Raw genomic sequence first — 24274 nt, 5'->3', positions numbered from 1 at the left:
CAGCTAAGTTTCTCAGCCTCAGAATGGGACAAATACAGATTCTGAATAGCCCCAGGCTTCCGGTGCTGGTGGTTATACGATTAGGGTATTACCGATAGGAATGGCGGAAATGTTGGGCCACCTGTGAGTGATGGAAATGCCATTAATTAGTGCCCTCATGTTCGAAGCTCTAAAACTAGAAGGAGCTTGAAGAACACAGCGAGGCTGCCCTAGAATTCCAGCGAGCGTTCTGTCATTAAATAGGAAAGTAGGAAAGTCCTAAGAGGGAGGGAAGAGACCTCTCATTTCTCCTAAAGAGATCCTTGAGTGCATAAAGAACCATTAAGGAAGAGAGGATTCAGTAAAATAATATAGCATCTTGGAGCCCTGAATCGACAGATAGCAAGACTCTTGATTTCTTACCTTAGATCACCAGAATTCTTTAAAGAGTTAGAATCTAGAAAGCTAGAGCTATTAAGGGTACCCCCTTTCACGTCACAGTCCCCTCCCTCAAATACTGATTCTCCCCCAGTGAAATGCTGGTTCCTGTCTTCACGTATTGACCTTGATCTCCATTGAAATACTGGTTCCTTGATCCCAGAGTGTCCGCTCTGGTATCAAGAACAACAGTGAGAGTACAGGGTGTGCCACATTTCACAGTTTAGAGGCGAGCATGGTGACCATGCAACTTACGACAGTCACGGTCATGACCATCGTGAGGGGGAAGTCTTGTGCATACATGTAAAGATAGGGAATGGGCTCACCTCTGAACAAAGGAGCCAATATTTGGGGTGCATGAGTGGCTCAGTTGGTTAAGCATCTGCCTTCAGCTCAGGTCAGGATCCTGGAGTCCCTAGGATAAGGCATCAGGCTCCTAGCTCAGAAGGGAGTCTGTATCTTCCTCTCCCTGCTGCTCCCCCTGCTGGTGCTCACTCTCTGACAAATAAATACTTGAAAAGAAAAGCCAATATTTCTTAAATAAAAACAATTTCTTAAAGATAAAAGGGAGGGGTGCCTAGGTGGCTCAGTGGGTTAAGCCTCTGCCTTCGGCCCAGGTCATGATCTCAGGGTCCTGGGATGGAGCCCTGCATCAGGCTCTCTGCTCAGCGGGGAGCCTGCTTCCCTCTCTCTCTCTCTGCCTGCCTCTCTGCCTACTTGTGATTTCTCTGTCAAATAAATAAATAAATTCTTTTTTTAAAAAGGGGGAAATGATATACATTAGGCTGATCTGAGACACATTTATTTGTATCACTTTATTTAATCTGATAAGTATCCAAATTGGATATGATACTCATTAGAGCAGTCCCTGCTTTATAGAGGAAATCGGAATCTCAAAAGGGTCAATTACGTTCCAGGCTGCACACCACACCGTTCCCTGTCCTGGAGTGTCTGTACTTTTCACCCGACTTCCCTTACCCAGCCTCTTCCTTGGCAAAGACACAGCTGCCTCACAGAAGAGAAGAAGTCATTCCTTAGGACTGAGCCTGGGAAGAACTCTGAAATGTTTCAAGATTCCCCTGCCCCAAGTTAGCAAGCACTAAGCAGAGGGGGAATAACGTAATACCGGTGCAGCGAAGTTTGTCATGGTTTCACAGTCAGCATTCCTCTGTCACGCATAGGTTCCCGTGTATTTTTTTTTTTTTCTGGTTGGAATTTTATGTGCTTGGCTATTTTGTGTACAGCGAGAGTTACAGGCATAATCATATTTGCACGTGTCTCACCAAGGAGGACATTACACTCCCTTAGGGAGGGGGAAAAGCTCTCTTCCCTGTCTCCTGCCTGAATGGACACATTGTAGTGAAGCCGAACATTCCAGCCTGGAGAAACATTGTTCCCCAGCAAGAACTTGTGGCTCTCCACTCCCCTGTGAGCCTGCACTTACTAATCAGAAATCTGCATTTACATCAGTCAGTTTCGCTTCTTCGTAGTGCAGAGGTGCAGCGGACTTGGTCTTGGGCGCTCTTCAGAGCCGGTTGCCAAGTATCCCCTAAGAGGATGCTTCCCCTTGGGAATTCGAGAGAGCCACAAAGAAGCCTTTAAATAGAATTTGTTCTTACCTCGTCGGAGACGTGGGTCTTGGGTGTGGTCAGGCATCCCTGTCAAGGTCTCCCGAGGCATGATGGGCTTTTCCTGTCTGCACTCCTCTTTCTTGCGGTTACCTGTGGGGGAGCTGGTCCTCTGTGCTAGATGCCATCTGTGAAGGCGGGGACTACATGCCTCCACTTCTCCGCCATTCCGGCACCTCGAGGAGGGTGCCTGCCGCGCCACAGACCTTTGGTACGAAAGCTTGTCTGTATGTGTTAGTGCTTCTGTTGGTGTGGGATCCGCAGGGCGACGCAAGTGGAGAGAACCGGGAATACTTGGGTGCCTTGATTTCCCTGCACCCTCCTCCCTGCACGGAGAGTTGCTCCTGGTTGGAGGAGGTGGGGCAGAACTGGAAAACCTAGGGAGCAGATGTCTGTAAATTTGAATTGAAACGCTTTCCTTTTAAGAAGTTGAAACCAGGGGCGCCTGGGTGGCTCAGTGGGTTAAGCCGCTGCCTTCGGCTCAGGTCATGATCTCAGGGTCCTGCGATCGAGTCCCGCATCGGGCTCTCTGCTCAGCAGGGAGCCTGCTTCCCTTCCTCTCTCTCTGCCTGCCTCTCCGCCTACTTGTGATTTCTGTCAAATAAATAAATAAAATCTTTTTAAAAAAAAAAAAAAAAGAAGTTGAAACCACTCTGGCCACTGGCTTGAGCATCAGGGCTGTTGGAGATCTGAGGTTCTTGTGTGACCCTTTATTGCAATCCTGTGAGCATTCAGACTGACTGGTGCTTGGAGCTGAGTGACCCTAAGAGGAAGGCTGAGTCCCTGGTCCTGATTCTCGTGCATGGTTCCTCCCAAGAAGTCACATGACTTGCACTGCCCCATTCGGGTACAATGTCTTGTCGTGTTTTATGCCCCATCTTAGCTTAAAATACTGCTTAATTTTTCCCCCACAGTGCCATCAATATCTTGGTGCTTCTCTGAAAATAAATCATGTGCAGTTTCTATACTAACCTGTGCACCTCTTTTTACAAATTTCTCCCTTCCCTGACTTGTCTTTTTTGCATATGTGTGCGTAACAAGGGGAAGGCGAGGGGCCAGGACCAAGTACATGGCTTGTACGGTGTTTCTTTTGGTGTGTCCAAAAATCTGAGCTTTCATCAAAGGAAAATTCATTTCTTCGAACTTGTCTCCACTCTAGTTCAGGACTTAGCAAACAAATTTTCCGAAAATGAAAATAATTGTTCAGGTGGCCATGATGTACACTATAAGGAAGTCTCTTGCCTTTCTAAGAAATATTCTAAATATCCGTAGTCATTGTTTCCTCCTTTCTTAAAAGATAACAGACTGAGGTCTCAGAGCCAGGGGTGCTGTCAGCTGCTGTGCCTTCGCGACACTTCTCATTGGTCTTGACTTTATGAAATTGGCCAGTACTGCTCCCTGCATTGTGGCCCAAATAGCACAGGCTCCCCTGACCGAGGACCTTTCACGGGAATCCTGGCAGCAGGTGGATAAGGTTGTGCTTGTCTGCGTTTCTCAATACCAGCGTGCCTGGGGGCATTGGTGCAGAGTCTAGGATCTCTCCCTCGACCCCCAGAATCAGACTCTCTGGGGTGAAGCCTGTGATCTTGGACTTCTGAGCTTCTAGGTGATTCTCAGCTCTTTGAGAATAGTTGCTTCCACTGAGTAAATATTTATCATGGTCTCTAATGCACCAGGCGCTCCACTAGGTGCTGGGAATAGAGAAATGCACAGAAGCAGATGTGGAGCCCCAGTCTGCTGCTCGACACTTGTTTAGAGATGTGACTCAGCTTTGGACGGTCAGGTTCAGGGAGACGCCTGAAAACCCGGGGCTGACATTTTCAGTGTTCGTTCTGTTCCTCAGGCACTGTGCCAAGCACTGGCGCTCATAGTATAACATGGTTCCTAGGCTCTACAAATTTTACAGTCTGCTTGGGAAAACCAAGCATGGATGAAAGTTAACAGTCAAATAATTCAGTACTCTAACAAAGAAACCACAGTCTGGTACATGGTTAATTGCTGAGTGGTACTAAGGGTAATTAGCAGTATTTGGGGTGTTACTCTTTACTTCTTCTATCTGGATTTTTCCCCATGCTGAGTCCACTTCATGAATTAAAAAAAAAAAAATTAATGTATAGCCTTAGGTAGCACTTAAAATATCCCCTATTACTTTGTAGAATATTTGGAATTTTTGAAACAAAGGCCACTTCTGCTTCAGAGACCATATCACTCTGTGGCTTTGCTGTTAGCCAGTCATAAAGTAAGGGTTAATTATCTAATTATGTAGAGGTATATTCAGATAAAATTAGCATTTTTGTTCTCAAAATGCTACCTACTTCGAATGAATCCGTGTGTGTGGATTATGCACACATACCTGCGTAGTATACAGACACACATAAGAAAAATCCAGGGAGAAATGGAAATCTATGGTTCCAGAATACATTAATTCAAGTAAAAGTTACGATAGAGGAACTTTTTTGTGATCATTTGAGATAGTAGAGATTGCTACAGGCTCCTGTTGCGGAGGATACCAGAGTATCCTCTCTGGGGAATTGTAAAGAAGTCAATAGATTAGAGTGAGTTAGAAATGTCCTATGTGATATTCCTCAGTTAGGTCTCCTGGGATTGGCCTTCGGTGATTTAAAGAGTCGGGATGGAAGGTACATTCTTCAGGACTTGGATGCTTATAAGTCCCAGAGGGTAGAGGCCACCTCCATTTACGACTGTGCATGGGTACAGGACTAGCCTTCATCTTTGGGGTCAGAAAATTCTGTGTTCATGTCATGACTTTCTCACTTCACTCTGCAGCCATGAGACTTAATTCTTAGACTCATTTTTCTCATGTGTAATGCGGCCTCCGTAATCCTACTTGCCTGGTAGGGATAGAATTATATTAAATAAGTTAATAGATGTTAAATGCTTACCCAAAGGCTTGACACAAAATAAGCTCTCCATAACTAGAAGCTCTGATTATCATCATTATTTAGTGTGCTTAGAAGAAGCCAGTATGTATATTTTTTATTTGTCCTTCCCAAAGAAGGAAGGCAAGTTAGGTTCTACAAAATAACTGGTCAACCTTTTGCAACAACCATTTCCATACACACTTCAACAAACAAACTTTTCTTCGTAGAAATGCCCATATTCTTTCATTGATCTATAATCTTGGAAGCTTCCAGTGTGTTTTTTTGTAAGACATAACCAAAGGATGATAGGAATTTACAAATGCATTGTTAACTGGTAGGTCTATAAAGCAGTAATAGCTCAATTTAGGGTGGTAACAATAATCTGAACAAAGTTAGCACTCTGTGGGGCACCTGAGTGGCGCACTGGGTTGAACCTCTGCCTTCAGCTCAGGTCGTGATCTCAGGGTCCTGGGATCGAGCCCTACATCAGGCTCTCTGCTCAGCAGGGAGCCTGCTTCCTCCTCTCTCTCTGCCTGCCTCCCTGCCTACTTGTGATCTCTGTCTCTCTGTCAAATAAATAAAATCTTAAAAAAAAATTATCACTTTGTAAAGCTGGGCTGAAGAAGAATATGGCCATTCCCATAAAAGAGGCATTGAGATACGGACAGTAATAATTATGGGATTTTCACTTCCCACCAGCTGTTTTTTCTTAAAGCTGTGTACCTATTAAATATTAGAATGCTTACTTTTTTAAAAATTTTTATGTATTTATTTGAGAGAGCAAGCATAAACTGGGAGGAGAAGCGGATGCCCCGCTGAGCAGGGAGCGCCAGTCGGGACTGGATCCCAGGACCCTGGGATCACAACCTGAGCTGAAGGCAGACGCTTAGCTGACTGAGCCACCCAGACGCCCCTAGGATGTTTCTTTAAAAAAAAAAAAAATGAACAGAGATACAAAATAGAATTACCTTTGCCCAGAGGCTAAGGCCAAAGGCCCCAGAGGGCCTCCAAGTGCTGGAGGGCACTTGCTGGGGGTCCCGCCCATAGCTCTCAACCACTCAGACCCAGCTGCCTGCTGAAGCCCAGGGAACTTGCCCGAAGCAATACGACTCTTCTTGCTTCTCCCATGGCTTTTCTTTAGAGACTTGCTGTTACTCCCTGCGCGGACACACATTCCACGGGCGTCGAACGTGGTGGCTGGGGCCGCATGGCACAGTGGTTACTAAAAGAAGCCAAACCTTTAAGGGTTTTATAATCCAACAGAGTAGATTAGCTTGAGTACATGCTGGCAGATTTCTCTTGTCAAAGGATGGGGACGGGTTTCACGAGCTGCTTTGGCCAAACGTACGTCAAACCCTGTTCTCTATTAGGGTGCCGGGGTGGTAAGGGGCCTGGCACATGCCCAGAGGAAACCGTCTGTGGAGGGCGTCGAACACGGCCACGTTCTCTCCCCTATGCAATGTGTAGTGTTTTCAGATGGAACCTTGGTGACTGGGAAAGGCTGTAAACGATCAAACGGAAGGGAGAGAAAGTCATTGCTTAGCGTCTAACTTGAGCCTCAAATGTCCTCAAGGAATTCCGCGCAGCTATAGGTGACTGAACCGGTGGGAGTCAATATGTAATGACTGCTTTTTACAGTATGGTCGGAGCGATTACATCCTATTTATTCTACTTTCCTTTGGAAATACAGTAGAAGGTAATTATAATTAATAACTCTAAAGATAGGCTCAATTACTTAAGTCATGAAAATGAATTACCCTCATCACATTGAGAATTTAGCAACAGCCCCGTATAGAGAGTATCTACCGAAACAACGATGCTTCCGAGAATATTCTGGTGAGGAAATCAAGATGAGCAAAGGCTCCGTTTATGGTGAAATCAGTACGATTTTAAACAATGGGAAAGATTACCCGGATTTTGTGTCTTGCCAGTACCTTTAAATCCTTTTACATGTTTTAGGAGTCTTTCATACGTTAGTCGGAACTATAAATTTTTAAATTATAAAAATTACGTTTCGGGAAAGCTTAAAGCACAGTTTAAAAAATAGTTTTAAAAGAATGAGAAAACAGATCCTGTTAAAATTCAGGATTATTTTTCAACCATTGATCTACATTTTGAGGAATATTTTTAAATAACTAAAAACCCTTACACGAATATTAATGGCATTATGTGCTAAAAGGGGCCGTATTACTGTTTCCTTATAAATATTTCAGTTCCTTTTTGGGAATGAAACTTTCATGCCGATTATGTAATTTTTATGTAAAAGTGAGACCTACAGGCGAAAAGTGACTATCAACAATTTCTGTGAGTTATTTCAGTGCAATTAATGTATACGGTTTCCCGTTACTCTACTGCTCCCTCCTTTAGGGGGCCGTGACTGTCAGAGAGCTAAGAGGAGTCCCCCTGGGTCTTCTAGGTTATAAAACCTATCAAATCTTCACTGCTTTCCTCTTTTCTCTTCTCCCTGCCGCCACGTCTGGTTACTTGCCTTATCCTGTAAATCCTCGTTCTACAAATTCCTATTCTTCCCCCCCCACCTTTCCATCCCCAGCACCCCAAATTAGGCCTCCTCATTCAATTATGTTTTATTCAACAAACACCGCCTCGAGTCACAGAGACCAGACTCTCAGGAAATCTCTCCACGCTGCCTTTCCTTCTTAGTCCCCTTCTCGTCACCACCGTTGTTAAACGCCTCTGGACGAAGCTACCTTCAATTTTCTCATCTGCATTCTCCTCTAGGACTTGAAGCCAGAAAGCGTTCCTTGGGATTTCACTTAAAGTGAAAGTCAAAATGCCCGCTTCCAGTTTTCACGGGATGTCACGTGAGCTCAGCGTTCCGTCTGGGAAAGTAGCCTCACCACTTAATCAGTTAATCGGAAATACTGAGCAGGAACTAAATTTGCCTTAAAGGAAGTCTGGTTGGTAGGTTTTTACCCTTCCCCGTTTCCAGGTACCCAAAAGGACGGGAATTGTGTCTTAGGCTTCATTCCTGCATGTGTATGTAAGTGGCCCATTTTTGTCATCTAGAATGCTTTTCTGTAAAACACTGTGGACACACCTGGATGGCCCAGATGGTTAGGCAGCTGCCTTCGGCTCAGGTCATGATCCCAGGGTCCTGGGATCGAGCCCCACATCAGGCTCTCTGCACAGCGGTGAGTCTGCTTCTGCCTCTCCCTCCATAATCTCTCTCATGTTCACTCTCTCTCAAATAAATAAAATCTTAAAAAAAAAAAAAAACCCACTATGGACGATAGACTCCTCTTCATTGTGCCTTGGTCTACCTTGTAAAACCTCAGGCAACTCTCCTCATTAGTGATTGTGTTTGCTTTGACCAGACTCATTTCGTTTTATAAGAACGTGGTTCTTTTTTCTTCAAATTTTTATGTAAGCTCTAGTGAGTTAACATACAGTGCAATATTGGTTTCCAGAGTAGAGTTCAGTGTTTCCTCGCTTCCATACAACACCTAGAGATTCTGACAGCAGTGCCCTCCTGAATCCCCACCCCCCATCTGGCCCATCCCCCAACCCCTTCCCACCATCAACCTTCCGTTTGTTCTCTATCTTTAAGAGTCTCTACAGTTTCCTTCTCTCTTTTTCTCTCTCTCTCTCTCTTTTTTTTCCCCCCCGCCTGTATGTTCATCCGTATTTTCTTAAATTCCTCATATGAGTCAAATCATATGGTATTTGTCTTTCTCTGACTTATTTCACATAGCATGATACATCCTGGCTCCATCCATGTTGTGGTAAATGGTGAGGCTGCATCCTTTCTGACGGCTGAGTAATATTCCATTGTATATATATATATCCCACATCTTATAAGAACATATTTTTAATTATAAAAGAATATTTTGATAAATTGAAGAGTTGTACAAAATGCCGTATTCTGCTTATCACATAACTTTATCTCTTTGATATGTAATGTCTTCGTATTCGTTATAAGTTTCTGGAAATAATGCCTGTCCCTACTTGCATTAAAAATAGAGTTGCTGGCTTAATTTTCTTGAATCTCATCCAGAGAGTCATTCCTTCGGTACAAATTTTAACCACTCACCCTGTGCCAAATACTGTGCTCTGCTCTGGGGTGACTATTTGAAGGTATGCCCCCTTTGTCAGGAAGGCTACCCGCTAGTCATATCTGGCACCGTGGTAACCTCATGTAGTCTGGAGTCAGGGACTGGAGTGAGAGTGGATAGTTCCCTAAAGAGCATTTCAAGGTCAAGTAGGATTTGGCCAAAGGAATGGATCTGAAGCAGCCCCGTGTGGCAGGACCGTGGGAGACTGAGTTCTGTCCGTTGGAAACCACTGGGTCTGGAGGACACACCGAGGGGTAAAAGAGAGGTTGTGGAATCAGCCCCAGAGAAACTCTTAAAAATTTTTGATCATTCTGAAGAGTTTGGAGATTATCTAAGGGAGCTGGAGCAACAGAGACAGGTTTGCATTGTGAAAAGCCTCCTCTGGGAGCCAAGTGGAAACCGAGTTAGTGTGGTGTAGACCAGGCACTCCTGGAGCACAGGGGGAGACCAAAGCAACAGGCCTTGGTTCCTCAGGCCCTCTGCTATTGACTTTGAAGTGCAAAACAATGAATCATTGCATATTTATTTAGTTCCTGTTGCATTACTTAGATCCTGAGGTGTCTTGATAGATGAAGTTGAGAATCCCAAGGACTGTTTGCACCTGGTTCCTACCCTGGAGACACTGAGAGTCTAAGTGGGAAGAAAGATCAAAAAAGGATATACAGCGCCTGGGTGGCTCAGTGGGTTAAAGCCTTTGCCTTCGGCTCAGGTCATGATCCCAGGGTCCTGGGATCGAGGCCCGCATCGGGCTCTCTGCTCAGCTGGGAGCCTACTTCCTCCTCTCTCTCTGCCTGCCTCTCTGCCTACTTGTGATCTCTGTCTATCAAATAAATAAATAAAATCTTTAAAGAAAGAAAAAGAAAGTTCTCTCCCCGCCCCCCCCCAAAAAAAGGATATAGTAGACAATTTGTCCTTGGACAATATGCAAGTTTGGGCCACCAGCCCTCATGCAATCAGAAATCCAGATAACTTTGGACAACCCCCAAAACTTAACTACCAGTAGCGTACTGTTCATGGGAAGCCTCGCCAATAACCTACAGTTGATTAACATATATTTTGTATGTTCTGTGTATTAAATTTTCTGTATTCTTACAATAAAGTAAGCTAGAGAAAAGAAAATGTGACTAAGAAAAATCCCAAAGAAGAGGACATGCATTGACAGTATTGTATTTGTGGGGCTGGGGGGAGTGGTGTCTAAGTGGACCCTTGTAGTTCGAACCCATGTTGTTCAGGGGTCAGTTGTATAATATTGTCCTAGTGTGCAGAGTACTTTCACATACGGTATCTTTCTTTGATCCTTAAAGCAACTGTGATGTATCACATTTTTACAGGTGACATTTTATTAATGAAAACCTGTACCCCAGATGTATTTTATGTTCCACAGCCCTATTTGTGAGCACTGGGGTTGCAACCCCAACCAAGGTCTTTGGACCCCAAGGCATGAGATCTTGGCACTGTGCCACACAGTCCCATGTGTTAAATAATATAATAATGGAGTAAATGTATAAGGTGAAAATATACAAGATTACATAAAATGTGATTACTCATCAGATGGCTTATATAGACAAGAACTGGATGGTTGGTTTGGAGAAGAATTAATCACTCTCTGTATCTTGGATGGTAATTTGCTTCTTGATGGAGTAGGAAGCTAATTCTAGGGTACAGAAATGGAATGAAGAAATGTGCAGAGGCAGACAACAGGATAGAAAAGCTTGTGCTTGAGGGTTCTGGTAGGGAAAGAGGGAATGAACGGGAGTTGCCAGTCAGACTCAAGGGTGAATAATTTGAATGTCAAGATTAAAAGTATGTGTAGGCGCTCCTGAAGAGAGTGCCAATGACAGGGCCTTTAGGAGTCCGTGCTCAGAAAAGAAGAGCTCGGTGGCCGTGTGTAGCATGAACGTGTGGGAAAGGTTTAAGTTCAGGTCAGTTAGGAAGAGGTTACAGGGAAGCCAAGGGGCTCCCTCCTCCCCAGGAGGGTGTCTCCCTGCTGCCTCCTTCACCACTCCCGGGTTCTCCTTGGAATGCCTCCACCTGTCCCTCTTGGACCCCGAATCACATACTTGAGATGCCAAAGCGGTCCTCAGCCCACCAGCTCCTGAGGCACTTCCTTTCTGTTACTTCCTCTTGGTCCCGACACCCCAGCTCAAGCAAGCATTTGGCTCGTGTTGAATAATCATGCCTCCTCAATGTTCAGAAATCTTCTCCCTCTTGAAATGCTAGGGACTCTCAGAAACCCACGGCTTTCCAGGTCTTGGGGACTCCACCAGGGCAATCTGAGATGTCAGGGCGAGGCTTCCTGTTCCCTTGCCGCCATGTTTGGCCTGGCTCGCTTCCCGTCAGGCCGCACAGTTCTTGCTGCTTCTCTCTACCTACCCTCGTCTGCACTTAGGATGTCTGTGTTCGGAGCAGTTTTCACGCCAGGTGGTTTGGTGGGAAGTTTTCTGACACGCATGTCATCCTGTCCCCTCCTCGTCCCATTTTTCTAATGTCTTGCATACCTCACGTCGGTGACCTCCGCCCTGCGCACAGCTCAGCGTGCCTCGTGTTATGTCATGAGGTGTCTCCCCCTCGTTCCCAATCCTTACCAAGGCATCCGTCTTCGCCAGACCCCGCGTCAACCTTTCCTGTGTTCCTCGGAGCATCTCTTTGCACGTATTGTCATCTTTTATTAAAATACATTTCTCTTCAAAGGCTACCCCTGACTTTTTTTTTTTAATATGTTATTTTGAGAGCAGTGAAATGTCTTTGCCTTATTCCTCAAAGAAAGGGGGAACTGTTAAGTAAAATGCACACAAATGCAGGTGGCCTCTCTGTCTAGCCTGTTCACTGCGCCGCGGATATCCCCGGCATGGTGGCCCGGACCACGACCTCCTTCCCATTTGGCCCGGTGGCACGGTCCCCATTCATCTGCAGGGATGCACGCTGGGCCTGTGTCCTATGGACATTACCTAGTGAAAATGCCACATCTCATAATGCTGGGACAAAGTGTCCCCGTAATTGCCTCCAGAAGACATGCTACCTTGACAACTCAGTATCTCGCTAATTTATGGCGAGGTCAGAAGAGCAGCAGACTTGTGGGGAGGAAGAGAAGCAAAGCTTCCCCTCGTCCTCACCACGATCTGTGTAGCTGGGCGAGCAAGCCAAATGCACAAGTCGTAACCTGATGTGGTATTGCCAGATTGAGCCGTGAGGGGATGTCCTAAGGAATGTCGTCCGCTCAGGACAAGACACAGCGCTCCATGCGAAATGGTTCGCGGTTGGCTCTGTAAAATGGGCAGTGTGTGGTTTTCCAGTAGAATTTTAGGGCTTATTTTACTTTATTCTCCAGATTCCTTTGTTAGCCTGATGTTGGGAAAGCAGATGACATGATGGTAAAGGAAGAAAGAAACTTCAGGAACAGATTGATAGAAACCTGGACTTTTTTCTTTTTTATAGAGCTTTCTCCCTCCTCCTCCACAGTGAAGGCCTCCCAGGGACGTGCTGATTGGGGGCCAGGAGCTGGAAACACGCTGCGCACTGAGGCTTCCTTATTTATTCCTGTGTTTCTCAGCAAGGCAGCTTAATAGAATTGGAGTATGACTAAAGCCAGCCACTTAGTGTAACTGTTTGCATCCCTATAATGCAATAGCCAAAGGTAATCTGCTTGTTAGGCACTTTCCTTTATGATCCTAGCAAGTCCCACATTCGGGAAGCAAATGTTGTATTTACCATAATCCACGGAAGGAAAAAGCCAGGGCTAAAAATACAAAACAGAACAAATGTCAAACACTGCTGTCGCTCCAGTCTTGTAATTGGTCTACAAACGAGTCGCAGGCATCTGTGTGGTGGAGATACTTTTATGTGTCGCCGAAAGAGCTGGCTCCTCGTCAGATGGCCTGCCAGGGGCATCGCGATTCATAAGCGGCTCTGAGACGCCTTTTGTGCTGACCAAGCAAATCACAGCAGGTTGTATGTGGGGCTCCCACGGTCGGAAACGCGGCTGCCTGGTGAGCGATGACATTTACCGTGAGAGTCAGGTAATACTGTCCGCTCAGAACCGTTGGGTGAGGTGGAGATTTTCAAGGAGGGCGTTGCTCTGGGAAGTCTATCCTGTGAAATCAGCCACTGGGGTTGCGCTGGGAAGTCTATCCTGTGATATCAGCCACTGGGTGGGGGGGGGATGTTGAGGGACAGAGCACGGAGAGGAAGTGAGCTGCAGGGTAGGGGCGTGGTGTCTGCGTGGAGACAGCAGGGGACACTGCATCTGTTTCAACCTGAGCATGGCACAGCCTCAGGGAAACCTCGCAGCACCCAGAAGATCCAACCAGGCCCTCTAGTGTAGACGAAGGACCTTCACTCTTCTTCCTTGAACATCGTTTTCAATACCGGCTAAGCTTCGTGGCGCATCCTGGATGCTTGGGATGGTGTTAGGCCACGTGGCTTCCATTTAAAATGTGGCTTTTATATGCTGCTGTTTACCCTGCCTGAGAAACAGTCACTCCTCACTCGCGTGTGCACGTTTTCCACATTCAGGTATTACTTAACTAAAAAAATCAAAGAGCATTGGGAGAGCGCCCGAACTCTCTCCAGGTGCTGGATAGGTGTCCTTGCAGACGCGTTGTCTAGTGGAAGATTTGGGGACTCCAAGTAATTAGCCCAGGGCTAGATAGCAAGAATGCTGCCGAGCTGGGATTTCAGCTAGGGTCTGGCTAGCATCAACAGCCTACCTCTTTTCCATTCATCACACTGCTAGGAACAGTTTGTAGTACTCAGTAAATACTGGATGAGTGAAGGAATGAATCAGTGATTCAAATAACATCTTATTAATATTTCGCACACAATTTTTCCAGAAGGGCTCAACATGTAACTGACCATGCTTTTCACTAGGGTATCTTTTTTCTAACATAAGAAATCTATCTCTACACCTATTGTAAAAAAAAAAAAAAAAAAAATGGCTTAAAAAATGAATAAACGTGGGGCACCTGGGTGGCTCAGTGGGTTAAAGCCTCTGCCTTCAGCTCAGGTCATGATCTCAGGGTCCTGGGATCGAGTCCCACATCGGGCTCTCTGCTCAGCAGGGAGCCTGCTTCCCCCCCTAGCTCTGCCTGCCTCTCTGCCTATTTGTGATCTCTTTCTCTCTCTGTGAAATAAATACATTAAAAAAAAAAATGAATAAACGTAACGGGGGAGCCTGGGTGGCTCAGTGGGTTAAGCCTCTGCCTTCGGCTCAGGTCATAATCCAGGGTCCTGGGATCGAGTCCCACGTCGGGCTCTCTGCTCAGCGGGGGGCCTGCTTCCCCCTCCCCCTCTGCCTGCCTCTCTGCCTACTTGTGATCTCTCTGTTACATAAATAAATAAAATCTTTTTAAAAATCACACTTATTTGCATTTTATTTTTTCTAGCTTTATTGACATATCCGTGGCTTGTAACACTGTGTAAGTTTAAGGTGTACAAGATGATGATTAAAGCAATCAGACTTTCATAGTAAAGGAAGGAGATGTTTCTATTACAACGCAAACCAGAAACTTTGTTTTCCCCTTTGGCTCTCTTGTTGTTATCCCTCATGTGGCCTTTGTGTCTGCTGTTCGTCCTTAGCTGGCAAAGAAAAATTAAACGCGAAGAGAACTGAGCGTTTCGTTGGGTCGCTGAGCTAGAATCCGGCGTTCCCGGATGGCCACGGGCTTTGGTGTGCTGCCTGTGTGAATTGTTGCCATTCACGGTCCTAAGTGGGGAATCTTGCCTGTAATCTGAGCGGTCTTTTCAGGATTCTTTGTTTCTGAATCCAGATCTGCCTTGACTGCCCGTGTCATTAGATCGCCCTTCCTCCATTTACAACCCACAGCCGTGGCCCTCAGCGTGTTTAGCCGCACAGGTTTATCTTTGCCTGATGCCCCCTCATGTCTCCCAGGTGAAAAAATAAGGCCGTCTAGCCGTCAGCCCAAGGCCACGGCGCATGAAGACAGAACTAGATCAGACGGGATGTTTACTTCAAAGGATGGAGCCAAAATGGTAAAAACGGTTTTACAGATTTGGACTCAGATTGAATGGTGCCTTAATAAAAGTTCCGAGGAGTCCTTAGAATTTTGAATCAGGCCCCGGGGGAGACAGATGATTCATCTGATCGATCCATCCCCCTGCCCCCCCACCCCCGTACGCATCAGGCTCTCTGCCTGACACCCAGCAGCTCGACGGCGATGGCCGCAGAAATGAACGGGAGGAGAAGGACTGAAGAGAGACCGCTACCTGAGATTTTTCAGGTTTTTGTTTTTGCAAAGGATGATTCCTTGGGGAGAGGAACTTCAACTTTTTATGAGTTCCTGGCTTGTCCCGTCAGTGAGAAATCTTCCTGCCTGTGGCAGTGGTATGGGCAGAACTCGAAGACTGGACAAGTAAAAAAGTCTGCACTTGGGTTGGTCTCTGAATGTTCAATGAATTCCTGCTTGAGCCCGGTTAGCTTCAGAGGTAGAAGTAATTAAAAACCAATGCTACTTCTCTCCCTTTTTGTTTCCTTTAATATGATGAGCCCCAAGAGCTTCTATAGTCATTAAAAAATAAAATGGTTGTGCAAAGCTTGTCCCCATAAGCCTTTTTGAGCATGGCCCCCATGCATACAAACCAGGATGTCTTTGTTAAGTAGAGTAAGCCTGTTAAAACGATTGAGCTCAGTGTTTCCTAATCACGTGGCAATGGGTGTGAGGCAAGTGGATTTCTCTTGGATTGAATGTGGACTCTAAGTTATAGGGGTCCATACAGTCAGGTTGGCGGCTTGTACAGGGAGGAAATTGCTCTGCTCATAATCATTCCATGGTGTAGACTGTACCTTGCAAGCTCCTGTGTCCCTTGAAAGTTCATTTTTATGAACACCTGACTGCAAGTGTGTAAAACGGCCAAGCAGAGCCTTGCCCAGGCTCCCCACTTAGAGAGATTTCCTTTCTCCCGGCACGGGCAGCGGTCGCAAGGGCAGCAGTCCCAGTGGCAGCAAAGAAGGTTCTCCCCCACGGAGAGCCGCACATCAGAATGACGGCTGCCCTGATGGCATCAGGGGTAGTGTGCATATGTTAGGTTAAAACAAAATTTACATTAAATGAGTTCTAGAGCTTAGCACCATCAAAGCTGCCCAAGAAAACCCCACATTCTTGTTTATTTGCAATATGGCAAAGACCTGGTTTAATAAGGGCTTCCTACGCCTTTCTTTACTGCATTCATTAGGATGCCTGGTCTTAAAACTGACCAAGTGAAAGGTGGTCCTTGCGCTCATTCACACCGTGCAGACTGGTTAGAACTGCTTTTGCTAACCATTTGGGATATGCAAAGTGTAAATATTGGAAGTGAATTTGCCCGATGGCTTCTTTCTCCTGTCTTTAGCCAACAGAAATACGGGGCTGTGACTAATAGAAGCTGAGACTCAGGCAGCATAGAGACATCCATGAATCATAATGAAAGTCAAGGGCAATTGATACTTTGGCCGGCTGGCAAAGGGACACACCTTTTATATTTTGGGTCAGAATAACATTGTGTCCTTTCTAATTCTTGAGATGCTTGGCTTCCTAAAATGACCATCTTTATTTAGATTAAGGACCCATTTAGAGTAGTTTTAATAATGTATGGTTTCATACGTAAGTGGTTCCATAATTTATTTCACCATTATTCTCTGTCAGGGTCTTGAATGTTATTGTTAATTAAGGAGGAAAAAAAAAAAAAAAAGAGCCGTATCTCCCTCCAGTCAGCCAAGCAAGATGCCCTTATTATCGATTGTTGTCTTAAAAACAAACCCACAACAACCCAGGTAGCCTGTCAATAATCTCCAGTTAGTGAATTAAAAATGGCCTCGGTAGATCTCATCACGCCAGGTTCACAGGTGAGCTGCCTCCTTGCCGGAACCCATTCATCACAAGTAACCAGGGGAACCTTCTCCTGATTGACGCCCAGTGCCCCTCCCACACCTACATTATTAATGTGCATATTAAGGAGATCCCCGCCTTCCTCAGCGGATGCATTTTGACTTTTTCACACAGCTGAAGCCACAGATCTTTAGGTTTTCTGTCCTCTAGGCAAACAGTCCCAAAAGAACAAATCCCTTTTATAAATGCAATACACACGACTAAGAGCCTCCCTGCCAAAGGGGGGTGGGATTTCCAGGAGCGGAGTCTGAGGTCAACAGGAGGGTTTGCCCTTCTGTGCACAGCTTCGGGACACATCTGGCGTTCTGTTACTTCTAGATCTTTCTGTGCTTTGCACTCCTGGTCCCCGTGTGCCCAAGTGGAAGGTTGCCAGGGTATCCACAGAGATCCTGATGTTTGGGGTCACTAATGAAACCTCTGTGTGCAAGCCTCAAAAACACGCTGATCTCAAAGCATGTCTACAGTTTCAGCAGGTACATAATTATCATCCTGGATTTTCCCCCCTGCAGAAATGCACCCTGTCCTCGGGGATTCATGCCTTCATTCAGGTGTACTCTCTCTAGTCCGCTGATCTCCAAAATCCCAGCGCCTTTGTGCTGTTAAATATATTCATGATCCCGCGGACACAGGAAACCTCACACAGTTCTCTATCCCAGGAGAAATGTGGTTTCCAAAATTGATGCCGTATGACCTTGGGAGGGGAATTAAAATCATTTTCATAGTGATTTGGGTTGTTGTTTTTAAAAGTTTGCATCATCCTGTCCTTGATAGGTTTTTGGGTTTCAGCCTCAGTAGTATTTCTGTTTCATTGCTGTTTTCAGTAATGTAAGCCATGAATCTTTCCAGGTGGTTTTGCTTTCCATCAGTCTTTGAGGAAAACCAAACAGATCATGATTTTCAAAGTAAACCTGCAACTAAAGAGACAAGATCATAGGTATCGAACTGTCCGTGGCTTAAAATCGTCATGCTCTTGGCACAGTTCCTGACCGAAACGCTATTTCCGTCGTGTGTCCCATTTTCAGAGAAACAGGAACCCTGTCACCCCCAAGTCCCAGAGGAACTTACGATCTGTTCTACGTTGTCCTGGAAGGGCTTCTTCCATGGTAGTTTTAACGACTTTTACGGTTATGGAACTTCCTCTTCAATGTATTTGATTTGATTGTCCTTATAACATTATCTATAAAAACAAACACAAAATTGGAAAGCTTTTTGTGACACCTTTCAAAGCGGAGGGTGGGGCTCTGCTGGTCATGGTGGGCGCTTGGCCCCTGCTTGCTGAGACACCGAAGTGTAGTCAAACCTCTCAACATTAAGCAACAACAAGAAGAAAACAAAACAAAACGGGGGTGGGGGGGGGGAACTAAGCAGCAATTTGTTTTCTGCTTTCACTTTGGAACTCCCTGTTTAAGCCCTGCCACACTTAAACTGTAATCTCCTATTTATTTCCCATGCGTATAACCTCCTTCTCTTCAAGGAGTCTATTTAGCAAATATTGTCAGTTCTGGAAAATTATGATCGTAATTTCGGTTGCCCCAGTTTGGAGCTGTCATTTTAAAATTGAAGAACTATCGTAATATGCTTTGTGGTGGTGCTATTAAAGATAACAGTAATTATTCCAATAATTTTAAAATACCAACAATAATCATCGCAGGTGACTTTTCCATCTCAAGACGGGATTGCTCCAGAGCCTTTCAAGACGGATGTGGAGTGGTTTGTGAAAAGTTTGAACAGGAGCCGAAGAAATGAGGAGTGCTGGTCAGAAGCCGAGAGGTTGAGGACACTTAACTGACTGGTCCGAGTTGTGCTGTTTATAATCTTTCTGTTTCCATGACCACGATGCTTCAGGCAGCTTTTAGTAACATAGTATCACGTTACTTGTTACTTGATTTACAACTGAAAAGGTTTCAGTCTCTGAGCCCCATCCTTCAAGTCCAGTTGCTAAACTTAAGCCTCATGACTTTCCCGTTGTGTTCCTGGATTCAGACGACCCCTTGGGCCCTACTAAAGAATCCCATCGCTAGTGTCTTGGGATTTGTATGTGCTCCTGAGTTATTTTTCCTCCCATCCTTGTTCCCCGGATGGGATAACCAGAAGAGAAATCAAGGAGTCTGCGAGTGTGCTGTCGTCGTGCTGGTTGTTGCTGGGTTTAGGGTTGTTTTGTGTTGTTGTATTTTGCTCTGAGGGAAGGATATGTTAATTCCTTCCTCCTGAGTGAGGTGGAGAGCGTTTTGAACTCTGGAGTCTTCTGTAGGCTTTATCACACCTGCACCTGGACCCTAACGCACATGCAGGGGACAGCATGTGTGGCGACAAGCTGTGGCGTGGGTGGGACCCCTGTCCCTGGAGAGTCAGCCTGGTCACAAGAGAGCCAAGAGATCTTTGTGTTCCCTGAGCTAAACCTTCTGCTAAACGGCAGCCCAAGACTTTCTTGTGGACCAAACCTTAGCTTGAGTCTTCACAGCCTCACTGGGATTTCAGGCAGGGAGGAAAGGCTCGGGGGACCGGCTGTTAGGAAAAGAAGTGCAGGCTTTCTCCTCAAAACCGGAGCGTGAGGTCTGAGCCGTTCTGTTTCCACCTCCCCCTGGATCTTCCTCTGTCTTGCTAGATCTTGCAAAGCTGGGAGAGGCGCCCACCCCTTAGCGTGGGAGGCAGCCCCAGCACGTGATACGGCAGCCATATGGAGTGACAGGGAACATTCTGAAGAGAAGAAAGCATCGTGGGGAAGCAGTCACTTGTAACTTCTTCAAAAGCTGCGCCGCACGTTTCTGCCCTAGCACCGAAGCCCAGTGACATCCAGAACCTTGGGTCTGACACCATCTGTCTTCTTCCTGGAAAGTGGAGTGGTAGGAAAGGAGTTGACGGTCGTAGTGAGTGTGCTTTGGACTGAATGTTTGTTTCCCCAGAATTCATATGTGGGCCCTAATGCCCAGGGTGATGGTATCCAGAGGTTTATGGAAGGGCCTTTGGGTGATTAGGTCATGGGGGTGGACCCTCCCAATGGGACTAGTACCCCGATCAAGGAGAGTGTCTTCACCCTTTTCATTACATGAGGACAGAGCAAGAAGACAGCTGTCCGTGAAGCACGAAGTGGGTCTCATCAGACTGGGAATCTGCCAGTGCCTGGGTCCTGGACTCAAAGCCTCCAGAATTGGGAAAAATAGTTGCTTGTTCTCTAAGCCACCCAGCTTATGGTATTTTTGTTAAAGCAATCCAGACAGAGACAGGGAAAGTTGGAGCAGCCCGCTGTTCCCAACGTAGACTTGTAGCAAAAGGAATTGCTTTGCCCCAGAAAAAGCATAGTCATGTAGTCCCTTCAAAAGCGACCAAACGTTGGACAAGAAAGAAAGAAAGAAAGAAAGAAAGAAAGAAAGAAAGAAAGAAAAGAAAAAAAGAAAAAGGGAAAAGAAATATTACGATACTTGGTTCAAAACCTTAGACATTTGGTTGCACCAGGCCCTAAGCAATGAAAAACGTAAGGGTGGTGACTGTTTTACTCATCATTGTGTTTTGAAACGCAGTGCCTGGCACTCAATAAAGTTGTTAAATAAACCAAAAAAATACGGTGCAATGAAAAAACGGTGGGCCCTTTGGCCAGGTCCCAGAGTACTGAATGGGGAAGAATTTCTCTTACAGAGGTGGAGGGCTCCTTTTGTCTTCCATTGGCAGAATTCTCACCCTCGTTGTACTGCAGGGTCTTCACGGATGTTCACAAAGAGAATATAAAAAATACGTTCCGTATCTGAATCCTTTTTTCCAAACAAAGGGAACCTTCATTTTTCCTGCAGGGACTTTTCGTAAGACCTGGCCCTGCACTGTTTTCACAGTTTACCAGCACGAGCCTGTATGTCCCCAATGCATCCAGCTTGCAGACACCCAGAGCTGGCAGTTTGGGGGACCTGACAGGTTCTTCTGGGGAGAATGTCAGTGGCACACGTTTGACGGTAGACGACTCCAAGGTGCTGTCCGATTCTGGATTCTAGCGAGCCAGTTATTGTTAGCCGGCAATGGAGAGAGAGGCAGGCGATGGACGGCCTCGACCCCGTTACCATGAGGCTGGCATTAGCATTTATTTTCTGGACGGTTGCCGTCTGCCATGGTCAGGCCTTATGAGCTGAGCTCTCAGCTTCCAGAAAGAGATTAACCACCTTATAAGAAAAAAAAAAAAAATCCCATCCATTAGTGGGTGAAGTAAGGCCTTGCCTCATGTCAGCAAGAGCATCGTCGGAAGCCGTCACCGGTGCCTAATTTTCCCACAAAACCAGCCATTACTTTTCTTCTTCTTCTTCTTATTGACCCACCATATTTTAAGCCACTCCAAGGGGGGTCTGTCCCCTCTCCTCTTAAATACAGATAGATAGATATTGCATTCCTAATAGTCTCTCCCAGGTTTTTTGACAGGTTATACATATGCTAATAGAAATAAGCTTATTATTTGGAGCACAGAGCTGCTTGTCACCGAAGCTTCATTAACACCGTTATCACCACCTGACATTTATCTTATAATTTTCTAGAGCTGACTGTTGTGTCTCCATGGAAACCCAAATTGCAATTGAAACAAGTACGGTAATAAAGGCATCCACCGAGATTGACAGCGTGCAAAGCCTGGTTACATTTGTGTCTAGTTCCCTAAGTGCTACAGCTAGAGAGGGAGAATGCTCATCTTGGGTGCTTGGGATTAACTCTCTGGCTTCGCGGGTGTGCCACAACGGGTGCCACAATGGACTACATATATGGCCAGTGGTACCGTACCGTCACGGGTCCTGATGTTAGCAATTAGGTCGCTCATTTTCCCTGGACTCCTCCCAAGCCCTTGTGACTGTTGGATGTAAAATTAACCGTGATCCTATTTGGATCCACAAGGAAATTCTTCCTGGATGACTCTGACACGGTGAACTGTTGGCCAGGCCTCCTGATGGATTTCTTTCTGGGCACGGGGAGCGACCACGGACTTGAACTATTTCTCCCCGTTGATATCGAGGAACCTGTGCTCTTTTAAGTTCATGACTTCCCATCAGTTTGGTTGATGCCTCAAAGCAAAGAGTCATGAAACTGGAGTGGGTCCAGAGTGAATTAATCTGAAATTAATTTGATTCTGAAAGATTCCATCTGGCTGTGTTTGGGAAAGGCAGTTAGACAGATACATAAACAAATGATCATCTGTATTCATTGTGCCAGATGTAGTGTCAAAAAATGAAGAAATGGCTTTAAAAAAAAATCAACTGTGGGGAATTTTGATAGAACGATATTCAGCCTCTTGGAATAACAGCTATTAAAATTTAGCACGTAATCCTACTTTTATTCTTATTTGTTTAGGGGGTTCGGTCGGATGGTGTGTTTCTAAAGAAATCAGCAAATTAAATGTCAAAGCCCATTTTAATTGGTGATTGAAGATGCTAAATGGAATTTATGAGATGCTGGGGGCGGGGGGTTTATAGATTTCTGAATCGAAATGTGGTATTTGGTATTGATTTCATCTTAAGGCATGATGTTGGAATTTGAGGACTAGCATTTAGACTTTGCCTTTTGATATGTACTTTTGTAGCATGACCAACTGGCATGTTCGTATCATAGGGAAACATACCCGAGGAGCTGACGTGCGTTGAATTCTGGAAGTCTTCCTTGAGTAATGCTACAGACTTGGCAGTGTTTTTCCATTACTTTTGCAAATTTCTTTAAGCAGACTATGGGAGAGGCGAGCGTTTTGGATTGCTATCTAGGAATTTCATGCAGTCTCTATAGATGCTCTTGTTTCGTTTTCTTATGCTCGGACAGAAAGCTTCTAGAAAATTCATGACTAGTCCCTTGAATGGTATCCCAGGCATCCATTATGGGCTTTTTAATCTCCGGTTTTCCAACTGCAAACATCATCTTTTGTGATGTCCTAAAGAGAAAGAATTAAAGTTTACTTCTTGATCAGTGAACAAACATAATTTACTTTAGAAAAACAAAATCCCCAAAGGGAGCAACTCCTCTCTCCCCAGATTCCCACCCACTTCCCTCACTCGTCCCAGCCAAATGCAAAAAGAACCACAATAACAGACTGGTAAAAATAGAACAGGCAACTCGGGAAGATTAACCCCCCAAAAGCTGAAGTGTTTTGGCAAAAATCAGCCGCTGCATTTAACGGCAACAAATTAGATGGTACCCAGATCTTGAGTTTTGATGCACAGCGTGTATTAGGATGAGAGAGAAAAATCTCGGATACCTGGGGCCCCTGCAGGATGAGTCAGTCTTATTAGCTAAGTTTGCCCTCAAGTGGAAAGCATATCCCTTAAGGCACAGGTTCTCTGTTGTCTCATTTTGAAGGAACCCTTCTCAACAATGAATTCTGTATTTCCCTGCCTTCTGACCCAGAGTTATTGAGCATCAAATGGCTCTTTCGATGAGCCAGGATTGCCGTCATACAGGTTCACTATTCTGCTGCGCAGCTGTCCTTGGGAACTCGTGGAGAACAGAAGTCAGCCCCAGCTCGGAATGGGCTTTCTTTCCACTGCTGTGCGCCTTCGAAATCACCCAGAGGCGGTCACTCCCTGGGCCGCCATTGGCAAACCCTCTCCTTTGCTACCTGCGGCCTCCTGTGGGTTTGAAAGGCCAGTGATCAAGGCTGTGAAACACCAACATAAAACATGAGAATCTTTGAGGAATGGATTGAGAAACTCTCCCAAAGAATTGAAAGGAAATAAACATCAGCGGAAGAGTTTGGTGACAAATGTTTTGACTGTTCTGAGGTCTCTTTTTTCCTGAATTCTCTTGCCAACAACCCACAAATGTAGGAGTTTGAAGGCATTACCCCAAAAAAGAAATACATCTGAACCTAACAAATTGTTAGTCTACAGAAATACTTATCTTCCTTCACCAGCGGATGCCGTTCTGTGATCTAAACGGTCCTTCATATGACATGATTACTTTGTATATATATATATAGTCAGCTTTAGACTTTCCAGATCAGTGGAAGGAAACAGTGGCATGTCTAACCTCCAGCACATTTATATCAAGCCTTACACTGCTGGCTGCCTCCCTTAGGCTGGCATTCATTTTAGCTTGTGCTCCTTGAGTATACATCATTGGTGACTGAGGCAGGCCAAATGCAGGTTGAGGAAAGACCAGCCTGAGATTCAATTTGGGCATTGATAAATGATAAAACGAGATGAATGGACTGATAATCAATATTTAACAGAAGGGTAGATAGAGTTCTGAATACAGGGCCAACACAGAGGTCAGTGAAATCTCCATCCTTTCATCCAAGGTAGGAGAGCTCCCTGAATGGTTTTTTGTTTATTGGTTGGTTTTTAAGGATTTATTTATTTATTTCACAGAGAGAGACACAGGGAGAGAGGGAACACAAGCTGGGGGAGTGGGAGAGGGAGAATCAGGGTACCCGCCGAGCTGGGAGC

At 45.4% G+C, this 24274-nt stretch overlaps 1 protein-coding gene across 10 annotated transcripts in view; it reads left to right on the top strand.

Annotated features, from left to right (window-relative positions):
- CELF2 (CUGBP Elav-like family member 2) overlaps window positions 1-24274 on the top strand; it is a 504997-nt gene that overhangs the window by 320068 nt on the left and 160655 nt on the right. Inside the window, exons 1-2 of one of the 10 annotated variants that reach the window (XM_032350039.1) lie at window positions 9405-9412; window positions 20826-20836. The exons of the other annotated variants lie outside the window; for them this stretch is intronic. The gene's annotated coding sequence lies outside the window, so the exon portion shown is untranslated. Of the gene's footprint in view, window positions 1-9404; window positions 9413-20825; window positions 20837-24274 lie in introns of those variants that run through there. 10 annotated transcript variants of the gene reach the window in all.

This window comes from Mustela erminea, chromosome 6 (genome assembly GCF_009829155.1).
Source record: "Mustela erminea isolate mMusErm1 chromosome 6, mMusErm1.Pri, whole genome shotgun sequence".
NCBI classification, from domain to species: domain Eukaryota; kingdom Metazoa; phylum Chordata; class Mammalia; order Carnivora; family Mustelidae; genus Mustela; species Mustela erminea.
This window is presented reverse-complemented; position numbering and strand designations above follow the sequence as displayed.